At 30.4% G+C, this 13,013-nt stretch overlaps 1 protein-coding gene and 1 non-coding gene across 3 annotated transcripts in view; one reads left to right on the top strand and one right to left on the bottom strand.

Annotated features, from left to right (window-relative positions):
* The window catches only part of Rala (Ras-like protein A), a 75,583-nt gene that overhangs the window by 21,429 nt on the left and 41,141 nt on the right, over positions 1–13,013 (top strand). The window lies entirely within an intron of this gene.
* TRNAR-UCG (transfer RNA arginine (anticodon UCG)) lies at positions 11,070–11,142 on the bottom strand. The gene has a single exon. It is a non-coding gene; the product is annotated as a tRNA-Arg (tRNA).

Raw genomic sequence — 13,013 nt, 5'->3', positions numbered from 1 at the left:
TTAGCTTTAGTTTACATTAGTCATAAGTCGGTAGTACTTAATATATTTGTTTCTACTACATTTGAAGGTTGAACTAATGAAAATTTAGTTATGCTTCTTTGAACAAACACCTGCTAAATTACTATAATTTTTTTTTTTTTTGTAATATATGCATAATTAATTTGTATGCTCTTTTTGATTAATTATTGCGAAGTTTGTTTATTTTTTGGAAATACTTAAAAGATTAATATAGGCAGAGTTAGTGCGGTTGATTCTTTAAAAAAGTGTTCGAAAAGCATTCACAGATCCTAAAAAATTAAAAATTTAATAAAAAATAAGAAAGTGTACAATGTTATACGGGAGTCTCCCAGACTTGATTGGAGTTAGTGGTTACTGCACGAATTCCATAAGTGCCAAATATCTACAATAGAACTCGATTACGGCATGTGAAAAAAAACTTTAAATATTTAGAACCTAGCTCGTTTCTCTTTTTGATAAAAAATTATTGTTAAGTGCACAATGCTATTTCATTTTAAAAGTTCTTTCGATTTTTTTAATTTTTTCTTTACACATTGTAAATTTTACTTTGTTATAAAAACATTATTAGCAATTTATGTGCCGACGATTACTCTAGGCATCTAAAACTTTCATAAAATTCGAACTTACCACATTTTATAAACAAAATTCAGCACATTTGCAGTTTTATGCTGACGTCATCAGCTTTAAATTTATTAATCATTTCATGTGCTGTATATTCATGTTGGATGAAATGTATACAAACAAGAATCAGCAAAACCACTATTGTTTATATTGAACCCTAAAAAAAATTTTGTTTCGTTGAAAGTTTTCAACACCACATTTTTTATTTTTTTTTTGCTAAACTCATTAAATAGTTTTTTTTTTTAGATATTTCTTTGTTAATTTTTTACCGAATATAAAAAAATAATTATTATGCGCTAAAATAGGAATTTGTGCTCGATGTACAACAAACAGCTAACACGAAAATAGCAGTAGCAATTTTTATCACATTTCGTCAATTAAATTATTCTGTTTTATTTTTGATAGTTTAAGAAAAAAAAACGTCCATGAATTTTGAATTTGTTACTTTGCAAATCAATCTCAAAAACGCTTTCGAAAAAGTCAAAATATTTAGAAGTTTTTTCGAAAATTTCGATCTTTTTATTTAGAGTTTTTTGAATGTTTTCGAATATGCAGTTTTTAAGCCCAAACAATTCTAGTTTAACAAAGTACTAGTAATAGCTCTCTTATACTTCGTATTTATTTTTGACAATTTTTTTTCCAAAGGACGTTTCAGATTTGCTTCCGTATAAAAAATAAAGATGTGTGCCCTTCGTATAAAAAAAAAATATCAAACACCCTTCGGAAAAAATTGTTGAAAATCAATGCGAATTTCGAGAGATCTAGGTATAATTTTAACGTTGTTTAACTTAAATTGATTGTGCTAAAAAATCAGAAAACTGAGAAAAAATTAAAATTTCGAAATTTTCGTAACCTCCCTCTCCTCGAAATTTTGTTCAAAAATGTTTTAGACATTCGTTTGCATAGTTTCAGTTACAAAATTCATGGAAAGGTTTTCTCTTAAATAATCGAAAATAAAAAAGAAAAGAAGAATTTAAGTGCCGACATTTGATCAATATTGCCACTGCAATTTTCGTGTGCGCTGCTGTAGATATGATTCACATAAGTTTAAAAAAAAAAAAAATCGTTTTTCAAAAAGGGTAAGAGCATTAATTATTTTCCGTATCTGGGGTATAACGGCCTAATAAAATCAAACAAATTTATAGGAAGCTGTTTAAGTGACTTGCGCTCACTTAAATATGAAACGGCTCCGTGACTTGCGTTCACCTAACCACCCCATCTGTGCCTTGCGTTCACCTCACTAGTTTTATGACTTGCGTTCATACAACCCTGGCTGTCAAGTAGACTGGGAGTTGCCATCCAGTGCTTGCAGTCGACATGTACAACATCGCTCTCTTTTTCTTTTCGTTGGATCCGGAATCAAGCAGTATCATCAAAAGACACCTACCACATCACCTCTAACCTGATTGGACCAAGTTACCATCAAGCCGCACCATATCAAAAGGAAGTATCCAAACACTTTACGTAAGTTTGTATTTCATATAATTATCTAACGCCCGCACTCTCGGTGAACCCTTTGTGAATGTACTTGCGTGCATCAGTTACGACGTCCTCGATCCGAGCCAAGCTATCGCGGCTAAATCATTAATCAATCATCAATTTTCATTTACCAGATTTTCGTTCAATTGTTGAAATCAATACTATCAAGTATTTAGGAATAAAAATCGATGATAAACTCAACTTTAGTGAGCACATCCATTACGCGGTTGAGAAAATAGCCAAAAAGATATATTTTATGCAAAGAACCTGCAAGTACTTAAGTAGACGGTACAAGGTAATGGTTTACAGATCGATAATCGAACCTCACTTCATATATTGTCCAACATTATTCTTCATTATGAGAGATAGCCAAATTTACAAACTGCAAAACAGAACCGAGCTATGCGATTTATTCTTAGGAAACGCTATGACACACCTATCAGAGATATGCTCGCCGCTCTAAATTGGCTAAGCATTAAACAGGTACTGTTTTATCATACGATAAAGTTTATTAGAAACATAATAGAAGGCAACTTGCCTGATTATTTGAAAAGTAAAATAAAATATGTAAGAAATGTTCATTCCGTAAATACAAGAAGAAGAAATGATTTTACTTTACCTGCTTATAGAAAAGAAGCAGACAAATGTAATTTGTACTGTAAATGACTAAAATTCTACAATGAATTACAAAATGATGTTAAATCTAGTAACATAAGGGAATTTAAATACAAATTGTACAATTACTGTGGAACACCGCCATTCTAGTGCAAGATGGGCAAACTTTCGAAACATCAATAGCATTGCATACATCCCGATTACTCTACGCTGGTACTAGGAAGCCTTCCCACGTACGCAAAAAGTAGCCGAAGCTCATACTGTAACGATCGCTCAACCAAATGAGTGCATCGCCGTTCAGATGTTGCCTTCGCACTTTAAAACGTTAACATCGTCAGATAAAATTGGTAAAATCCTTGCATTGGTGTCATTCGTCTGCTACCCATCTCTCACTCCATTTGGGCAGTGAATAGATGCATGTAAATTACTTTAATTAGATTATATATTAATTACTAATAGGAAATAAATAAATAAATAAATAAGTACTTATCATTTAAATCACCACATTTTACTTGATATTTGAAATATCATGCAGAAATTTCCAATTGTTAGCTTTAAGTGTTTGAATTCAATAAATGAATTGTTCTTAATTTAAATATGCATTTAAGTCATTGCGTTTAACAGAAGCTAATAAACGCTATATTGTGCTGTTCTATATAAAAACCGAAATAGTGTGAATTTCATTCTCAAGAAGCGCTCGAAAAACCTATTCTAAAAATGAAATTTTAATTATAATAATAGTAAAAGCCAATTTGGATATTGCTTAAATTTTTACACATTGCACTATTTTGGTGCTAAATTTGAAAGTACACCAAAATTAGTTATGACATTACTCCGAAAACTATACTGCACTTGATTTTTTTTTGTGTATTGAAACTTTGTTGCAGTTCAATCTTAATATAAAATACATTAAAAGTCATGGTAAGCGAATCCAATTGCATTATGTAAATCTTTACAATATAATTTTAATCATTGGATTTCTTCGATGAAAGTTTACAGTCACGTGACGCAAAGCTATGACTGAGTGAAGCGATTCCACACCTTGCGAGATCACGTATCTGTTTTCATGTTTAAAATGTATCTAAATATAAATTAGTACACAGTCATACATATGCAAATAATTTGATACGATTGTGAAAAGTAAGTTCATTAAGTACTTAACGAATATGTATGTAGTGTAAAAATCACCTGTTACGTGTTTATTCGTAATCAATGATTCATTCAGTTTTAAATTATTTAAATAAAACATCGTGGAATGATTCATTTGATATGGAGTGAGAATAATTATGTATGTACATACATATATCGTTTCCTAACTCATTCAAATACTTATAATTTCAATGCCAGATAGCAGGGGCAGTATTAATTATTTACTTTGGTTATAATTATACAAATAAAAATACCACAGTTTACTGAATTATCGGTTTAATAAATAAGAACACCAATTGAAAAATGAAGAGGAAAATTCGTTTAAGCTAATTGACATTGTTGTCAATGATAACGTTGTCATATCATGTCATATTAAAAAATCAAAGCCAACAATAAAATACCTAATTTAATAATAAATTTAAGGCGGGATAACATACGAAGAGCTTTTGGGCCGAACTTCTCTTCCAATTTGCGTCGTGCTCCTTTTTTAATTTTTCCTAAAAATTGGCGGGACGGGACCTACTTTCTTTATGCCGACTCTGGATGGCATCTGCAAGGCAGATGAGTTTTCACTGAGAGCTTTTCATGGTAGAAATACACTGCCTTCCAAACACTGTGTAGGAGCGACCCCGCTTAGAAAAATGTTCTTCTAAATGAAAAACCTTATTTCTAACCACCACGGTGGCAGCCAGCTTTTAGGCGCTATATGGTATTTATTTAATCACCTCTCTAGGCATTTGCCTTACTGTTTGGTCATTCCGGTAAAAAGGCACCTCGGGTGAAAGGTTGAAATAGGAAACAGTTTTCATTAAGTTTTTTGTTTAAAAAAAAAGATAAATATTTAGATTGAAGCAGTCATTTGGAATTCACGAGTTATGTTTTACAAATGTAACTTGGCCCATTCATCATAAGCACAAATGAGATTTTATATATCCAATTGACTCAATTACATCTTTTTGTTTTTTTTTTAGATATTTAAAAAAAAAACGACTATGAATTTCGTAACTTGAACTATGCAAACTAATCTCAAGAATATTTTATTTGGAGTTCTCTGAATTTTTTTGATTATACAGTTTTGTAGCTCAATAAATTTTATACCAATTTCACACAGAGTTTCAATGAAATAATTAGCCAAGTTGTCTACATTGAAACCCTAATTGAATTCAATCTTCCATACAAAATACAAATTTCTAATTATTTCTTTATTGCTATATTGAATGCCTAATGAAGTCAAAAATGTAATACGTTTTGCTTGATGGGTTGTATTTTATTGCCAATGTAACAAATGACAATCAAAAATAAATTACGAAAAATAGAAAAATACCAAAAAAATAAAAAAAATATTTTCAAAAATAGGCACATATTTGGTTAGGTGCACCAACTATGAATAGATGCGCATGCGTTTTATTATGATTGCCTTAATATTTAAGGAGGAAGCGGCTGCTATCCATTTTAACTATTTTTTGTAAAAGCGTAATATTTTTTGGGCTGCCTACAGATGTTCGCTTAATGAAGCAAAGGGCCCTGTGTGTACAGGAAAACCTAATTATTTCATTAAACGAAATTGTTATTCGATTAAGTTTGTATCTGAAATTGGAATTTAGTCTAACAAATTACAGGTTAGATTCGTTTTTGACAGTTTTTCTCCCGAAGGGTGTTTTAGATTATCCTCCATATAAAATTTAAAACATTTCTTTTTATTTAATGGAAGAAAATCTGAAACACCCTTCCAAAAAGTAAATATCAACTTTTTTGGACTAAAATTGTTTAGGCTACAAAACTGCATACTGAAAAAATTCAAAGAATTCCAAATTTAACGAAAAAGTTCTTGAGTTTGGTTGGCATGATTTCAGTTTCAAAATTTATGAAAGATTTATTTTTGGAAAACCATCTAAAATGAAACAGGATTAAAAAAAATTGTCACTGCTATTTTTCTGTTCACTGCTGTATGACCAAACTTAATTCGGTTACAAGTTTAGTTTATACCGTTTTTTTTTTCAAAATGAGTGCGCAGAACTTGGTTTTAATTTTAAACCAATGAAATATACACTTGTATTTAAAAATAATTGTGCGGTCCGTCGGCCGTCTTCGAGTCGATGGGCTCTAGATCAGAGGGTCGTGCGCTCTACCCCTTGAACTAAAAAAAACTCATCATAACAAAATATTTTGAAAAATATTTTATGACTTGCAGCACTTTTCACAATGAAAATTTTATATTTTTAAATATTTAGTAATAATTTTAAAATTTTTGGTTTTGAGTTTTTAAATTTTTTAAACTTTTTGGTTTTGTTTTTATTGATATTAGAGAAAAACTAAAAAATTGCACTTGAAGATGCTTACTTGGACATGCTCCTGAATTTTGCTTCTTCATCACCTAGCCTTTTGGGTGGGGAACTTTGAAATCGAGTGCACCTGCTGGTGTAAGGGCAGGTGCACCTATCCACTCAGCCATTCGAATCGCCATCTACTCGCTTTGTAATTTTTTCTCCAATATCAAGAACAAGAGTTAATTCTATGCAAACAATGAGCTTTGCCGCTTTTTTTAATAATTTTGAGTTTTTAGATTTAGCGGCTAGTTAAGTTTTAAACTTAGTAAATTATGGAATCTCTAATTTAGTTCAAAGAAGTTTGAAGCAAACCGATGAATGTTTCTAAATTTAGACTCAAATTTTGAACAATGTGGAGATGGCAGAGTGCCGAAACTGGTTGGTCTTCAAACTAAAGAAAAAACTTTCCTTACAAGTCTATTAGCTCCGAAAAAAATCGGCTTCAATTTCGGAAAAAATTATTTCGGAAAAAGTATGAACAAATTGTTTTGTTGGTCTAAAAACGATTAATGAACACCCACACATTCACTATAGTAATTTCCATGGTTCAACTATATGGTTGGCTCATCTCTACAGCAACAACATACCTTTATTCAGATTGTCAAAATCTGCGTGTTGGTTCTAGGCGAATGGAATGGAGGGAAAACATGTTGTGGGAAAATAATGCGTCCATTATATGGATTTACTAAAAAAATAACTTTAAGTGGTGTGAAAATATTTTAAAAATAATAAATAATTGGCAATGTGTTGCTTACATTTTGTGTTTGCCATCTCGTTTTGACCTTGCCTTGGCATAGGGATTGCCAGTGAAATGAAAAAAATAAAATCAGCTGATGAGATGAGCCAACCAAATAATTGAGCCATGGTAATTTCAGAAAAAAAAACGTAAAAGTGAAATCTAACTATTTACAACAAATAAGAAAACAAATAAAAAAGCCAAAAACAAACAATATAACTCGAACAACAGCTGCTCATGTGAAATATCAGCGAGCTAAATACGTTAAGTCGATTGTTCTTTTTTTTATTTCTGCGTAGTGTTTTTTTTTTGTTTGCATTTTTCCACACTTTGCCTTACATTGTATCTTCAAAGTCTCAATCAGAGGTATTAAAATGATAATTAACTGTGCGTTTCAAATCAGCACGAAGATGTGCACAAAACGAACTAACTATAGCAGTTTTATCTATTATGCTTTATTTTTCCGAGGCCCCACCAAACGTCTGCGCCTGCCATTGCTTTGAAGTCTTAAGAGGCAAACACTAACTGGGTGCACAGTTTTTACTTAATTTAAAATAAAAATACGAACTTTAACCAACACATTTAATGTAAACTGCCAAGGCAAACCAACCAGATCGCATTATTTTCGTATACTACTTAATAACTGTAAATAAGAGGAAAAATAGATGTAATCTAAAGAAGATTGAGCATTTGATACAACGTTGCAGTGATTCGGCTTGCCACAGGCAGGTGAACTAAAAGATGTGTTTATACACACAAACAAACAAATAAGACCACCTGAAGGTGCACTTCCTACCTCAAATGTGTATAGCAACAATTGTAAAAACATACAGAAAATTGGTACAAGTAGACGTACAAGTAAATGTCAAGAAAATTGCTGAGTAGTCTGTACTAAATGATAATAATTATTTTAGTTTTGTTTACCTTTTTAATTAGACTCGGAATAGGTCATGCGTGAATTTATCAGTACAGCGATTTATCAAAAATATCACCGTTTTCTTTTTAACTACAGAAATAATGATTACAAACGTTGATGGAGCTTAGGGTGACAGCTTCTATTAAGTACCACCTACCACTCACCAAGTCATTCAACTAGTTAGCTAGTCGCCTCAGTTGGTGCTTGCTGACGTTGGCTCAGAAAAACCTTCTCTAAATCAAATGCGTTGTTCCCATATTCTTGTGTTTTCTTTTTTCACATTTCCCTTAAAACTTAGCCTAATTTGTATACACTACTATGGTTGAATGAACAGACGCGGTCATAAAAGTAGTAGCCGTTGATGACGACTCACAAGAAAAAGAAAACAAATTAGAGATGGATAGACTATGGAAAATGAAAAAAAATAAAAATATAAAAATAAAGAAATACAAAAAATTTGTTTATGAGTGTCTTGGTAAAAAAAATAAAAAAATAAAAAAAATAAAAATAATTTTTTTTAAATATATATATAAAAAAATTTAAGAATAATATTTTAATAAAGAAAAATTTTATTAAAAAGTCCATCTGAATCTTAATACATTTTATTAATACATATGTAGAAGATGGATTAAATCCAATAACAAAATTAATGACTCATTAAATATTTTGGGAAAATTGGACCCATGAGAAGATATTTTCCAGTTTTAATCGCAACAGCTGTCGCTTTGTCCGTCCTGATGCTGCGTTGTTTCATTTTCCCACAAAAATTTTAAAATTGCTTCAATTGCATTGAACAATAAAAATATTAAAAACAACTTAAAAAAAGACATCAACTTATTGTAAAAGAATTGAATGATAACACTTAAAAAATAAAAAAATACATATATATTTAAAAAATATAAAGATAATTAAATTGAACAAAAAAATGTTAAAGGGGAAAATATTTTAAATAAAGTGAAAAACCATTTTTTAGGTGCAAGTAAAATAAAAAAAGGTAAATAATTTTTTTTTACTAAAGAAAAAAAAAATTGTCAGCAAATTTTGATATCAACAAAAAGGAATTTTTTCGATTGATTTAAAAAATAAAAATGAGGAAGAAAAACGTAAACAAATAAAAAATTAGAAAAAAGTAAAAAAAAAAAAATAAAATAAATAAATCAACACCAAAGAGAAAGAAGAGATAAAAAAATATAAATAATAAAAAAAGGTTATAAAAAGTAAAGGCAAAAAATTAAAAAACGTAAAAAGAAAATACAATAAAATAAAAATAAAGAATTTGAAAATAAAAAAATACATATTCAAAACAATTTTATCAACTTTTATAGTACCCTAGTGATTTTTTTCCATCTTATTTTAATGCCCTCTGCTGTAGTACTTGCTCGCTTAGAAAATCATGTGTGGATAAAATAACTTTGTTTGCAACCATTATCATTATGTCTGGGAAATTTCTTAAACTTTTCGCGCTTCCATTGTATACTTTTTTATACTCGCGTACATTGGCAACTACACTCATGCACAAGATAATAGTTATAAAATTTAAAGTGACGGTATAAGTAGTTTTCGCTTATATATTTTGTTTTCATAGATAAAATAGAAATCAATTGAAATTTCAAAGCTGAAAAAAGCTCCGAAAAATAAATGGGATTTAAAAGATAGACTAACTTTTAGTGTGTACTATTGTAGCCCATTCAATTCAGGTACAGTCACATCCAACTGGGTACGAATTTCGACTGAGTTGTTATATATATTTTTTTTTGTTGAAAAACTGAAACAACAAATATATTCTTGTTTAATTCTGGGAACATTTTTATTTAATTTTTGTAACTATTCTATTGAACTGTTGTGTAAATTTACATTGACGACAATATAACTTGAACTAAGCCCATAAATTGGAACTTGGCGGTTTTATACTTTGTTGTAACGAGTTGTTCAGCTCAAATTAGCGGTAAAATACAATCAAATAATGTTATTTTGTTTTCGTTTTGCCATGGCTTTTAGTTTAGGTTACCACGTGCATGCTATTATTGTTTTTGTTGTTACAGGTAATTTGTTTAGCTCCATATGAAACCCCTCCACTCCGTTGTCATTCGTTGAAGAGGCCACTAGTAGTTTTTTAGGTTGCGCTGTAAATGGAGGAAATGCAACGAGGTGAATAATAATCGTGTAAAATTATTCATCGAGAGTGTAAACGATAGTATAATATAGATATTTTTTATGTTAAATTTTACGTCTACACAACATTCGTACAAAGAGGCCTCGAGAAAAATTTTGTAAAAAAAACTAATCTTTTACTATTTAAAGTAAAAAAAATTCAAAAAAATGCAAACGTGAAATTCTGGGTTTGCAACATTTATGTTGTCGCCAAATGAATCAATGTTTATTTTTCCCCACTTTTATATGGAGTATGATATTGTATATTTATGTCGTTGGATAGCAAAAGGACTTAATATTTCTTGCAAATGGGCAAAAAGGAACAAAACAAAATCACAAAAATTACAGCTGAAGGCGGCTATTTATGTGCACGCCACTTCAAAAAAATTATTTGAATAAAACAGGTAAATGTCATTAAAGTATTTAATTGGAAGATTAGACGAATTCAAAAAAATAATAAAAAAAAAATTAATAAATATATTGAAAAAAAAAAAATTAAATAAAAAAAAATATTGATTTAAAAGGTTTGAAGTAAAAAAGGATTTAAAATTGAAAAAAAAAAATATATATATATATAAATTAATCAAAAGGAAATTTGGAAAAAATTAAGATAGAGAAAAAAATATTTTACTTTACCGTACTTTTTGTGAAAAAATAATAAGTGAAGATACATTTTAAAGTTTATGTGAGAAAACGGCTTTAGAAATAAATATAAATAGATAATTAACGAAAAATAAAAAGAATAAAACCAAGTAAAACACTGAAAAAATGTGTTACATCATTCATTACGCACTAGCTATTATAAAAGAGAAACGTGTAAATTTGAAGACGAAAAAACATTCGCATATAATTTTAGAAATGCATCTTTAGTAGCATAGTAGGCATTGTAGTACATCTTTAGGTATTAGTTTGTCCTTCCATAGTGCAATTTTGTAGCGACAAAATAAAAACTAAAATCTTTACTATAATTAAACAAAAAGTTTTGTAAATATAAAAATTTAGAAATTTCAGAATAAATTTAAATATAAAAAATTAAAAAAAAAAACTATTTTACTTCCGACCGTGACAGGACTCGAACCTGCAATCTTCGGATCCGAAGTCCGACGCCTTATCCATTAGGCCACACGGTCGTTGTATCTTACAAGGCACAATGTCGCACTTAACGTAGTCGTGAGCGTGCGCAGTACGTCAAATCAATCTACAGCACATTTGCTGGTGTTGTGTGTTTGTTGAACAGCTTTTTTGTTGTTGTGTGCCTGTAGATGGCAAGTGGTGGGTTTATTGTATTATAGCAGTTTTATAGCATACCTTGTGATTTTGGTGTGGGAAATTATGCGTGAATAGAGCATGTATGTACATTAGGGTGGGTCGATTTGTATGGACGAAAGTTAACCGATATCGCGCCATTGATTTTTCGATAGGTTTTGTGCTCAAGAAAAAAAGTTCCACTACGCATACCCATAAGAATAATTTTCGAAACTGCGAAATTTATTTTTTTTTTGACTTTTTTCGACTTTGATTTTTAAAGTTTTTTTCATGACCTAAATGTAAATGTTCATTTGATTGTAAAATTTTCATGTATACCCTGTCCGACCCAAAAATGTCCGCTAAAAACGTTGGCGTTATACATATGAAATTTTTTTTAGTAGGTCATGAAAAAAACCTACATACATATGTACATTAGACTGGGTCGATTTATTAATCGATATCGCGCCATCGATTTTTCGATAGGATTTGGTCTCAGGAAAAAAAGTTCTACTACGCATACCCAAAAAAATTATTTTCGACCCTGCGAAAAAAATGGCGTAAGGGTCAATTTTTCGACCAAAACACTCCCCAAAACCCAAAAAATGTTTTTTTTTAACTTATCGCCAACGTTTTTACAACAGTTTTTGAAAAAAAAATATATTTTTTGGGTTTTGGGGAGTTTTTTGGTCGAAAAATTTACTATTTCGCCATTTTTTTTTGCAGGTTCCAAAATAATTTTTTTGGGTATGCCTAGTGAACTTTTTTTCCTGAGCCCAAATCCTATCGAAAAATCGATGGCGCGATATCGGTTAACTTTCGTCCATACAAATCGACCCGACCCAATGTACATACTTGATTAGAAATTTGAGCCTAAATCTTAATTTTAAAGACGCAGCTCTTAAGTAAACGAAATATTTTGATTTAAGTATTTATTTAGCATGGAAATAGGAGCAGCCAAGAAGTTTTGAAGTTTGACGACGCATTTTGATTCATGCGCAATACACATATAATATTGAATTTCAAATGATTTTAATAATTGTATAACTTTCTTCGTTTGTTTGCCTACTGTAATTTCACTTTTTTCTTAAGAAACAATGCACAATCAATTATTTTAGCAAATCCAGAGTTGCCGAATGAGTTTGTTCCTAAAAACCTTTAGAAAAAAGTGGTACAAATTTCTCAAAAACTGCGTACTGCATGAGAAAATTTGGCCAATGAAATTCTTCTTAAGCATTTCTTGAGTGTCATTTTGTTTGGGTTTTTTGCTTTTCTTTAGAACTACATACGGCTCTTAAGGCATTTCTGAAACTATTTTGTAATTAATTGAAAACTTCTCAATTTACTACGGTAGTTCTTAATTTTACTCATCTTCAATTCAAAACTCATTCAAACAATAAGTTTAAAATCTTAAAACAGTTTTGAAAGAAAAATAAAACAAATTTCAAAAATTTGAAAATATTTGAAAATAGAAACCAAAAAGTTTCAAAAATCTAAAAATAGAAACGTGTATACACGACTGGGTATACCCCCAGCGGGTTAGGGGGTCAGAATATACCCGCGGTAGGTATGCCTGTCGTAAGAGGCGGCTAAAATACCAGATTCAAGAGGCTGTATAGCGCAACCCTTCAGGTTGCCAGCGCAATATACAGCTTCTCCAAACCCAATTGTCAACCTCACCTATCCGCGGCGAATCCCGTTTTACTAACAGACGAGGCTCTGGCGACCCCAAGCTCCTCAATGCACTTGGGGTGGG

Source organism: Eurosta solidaginis, chromosome 4 (genome assembly GCF_040869045.1).
Source record: "Eurosta solidaginis isolate ZX-2024a chromosome 4, ASM4086904v1, whole genome shotgun sequence".
Lineage (NCBI taxonomy): Eukaryota > Metazoa > Arthropoda > Insecta > Diptera > Tephritidae > Eurosta > Eurosta solidaginis.
Note: the sequence above shows the minus strand (reverse complement) of the source record. Positions and strands in the feature narration are given on the sequence as shown.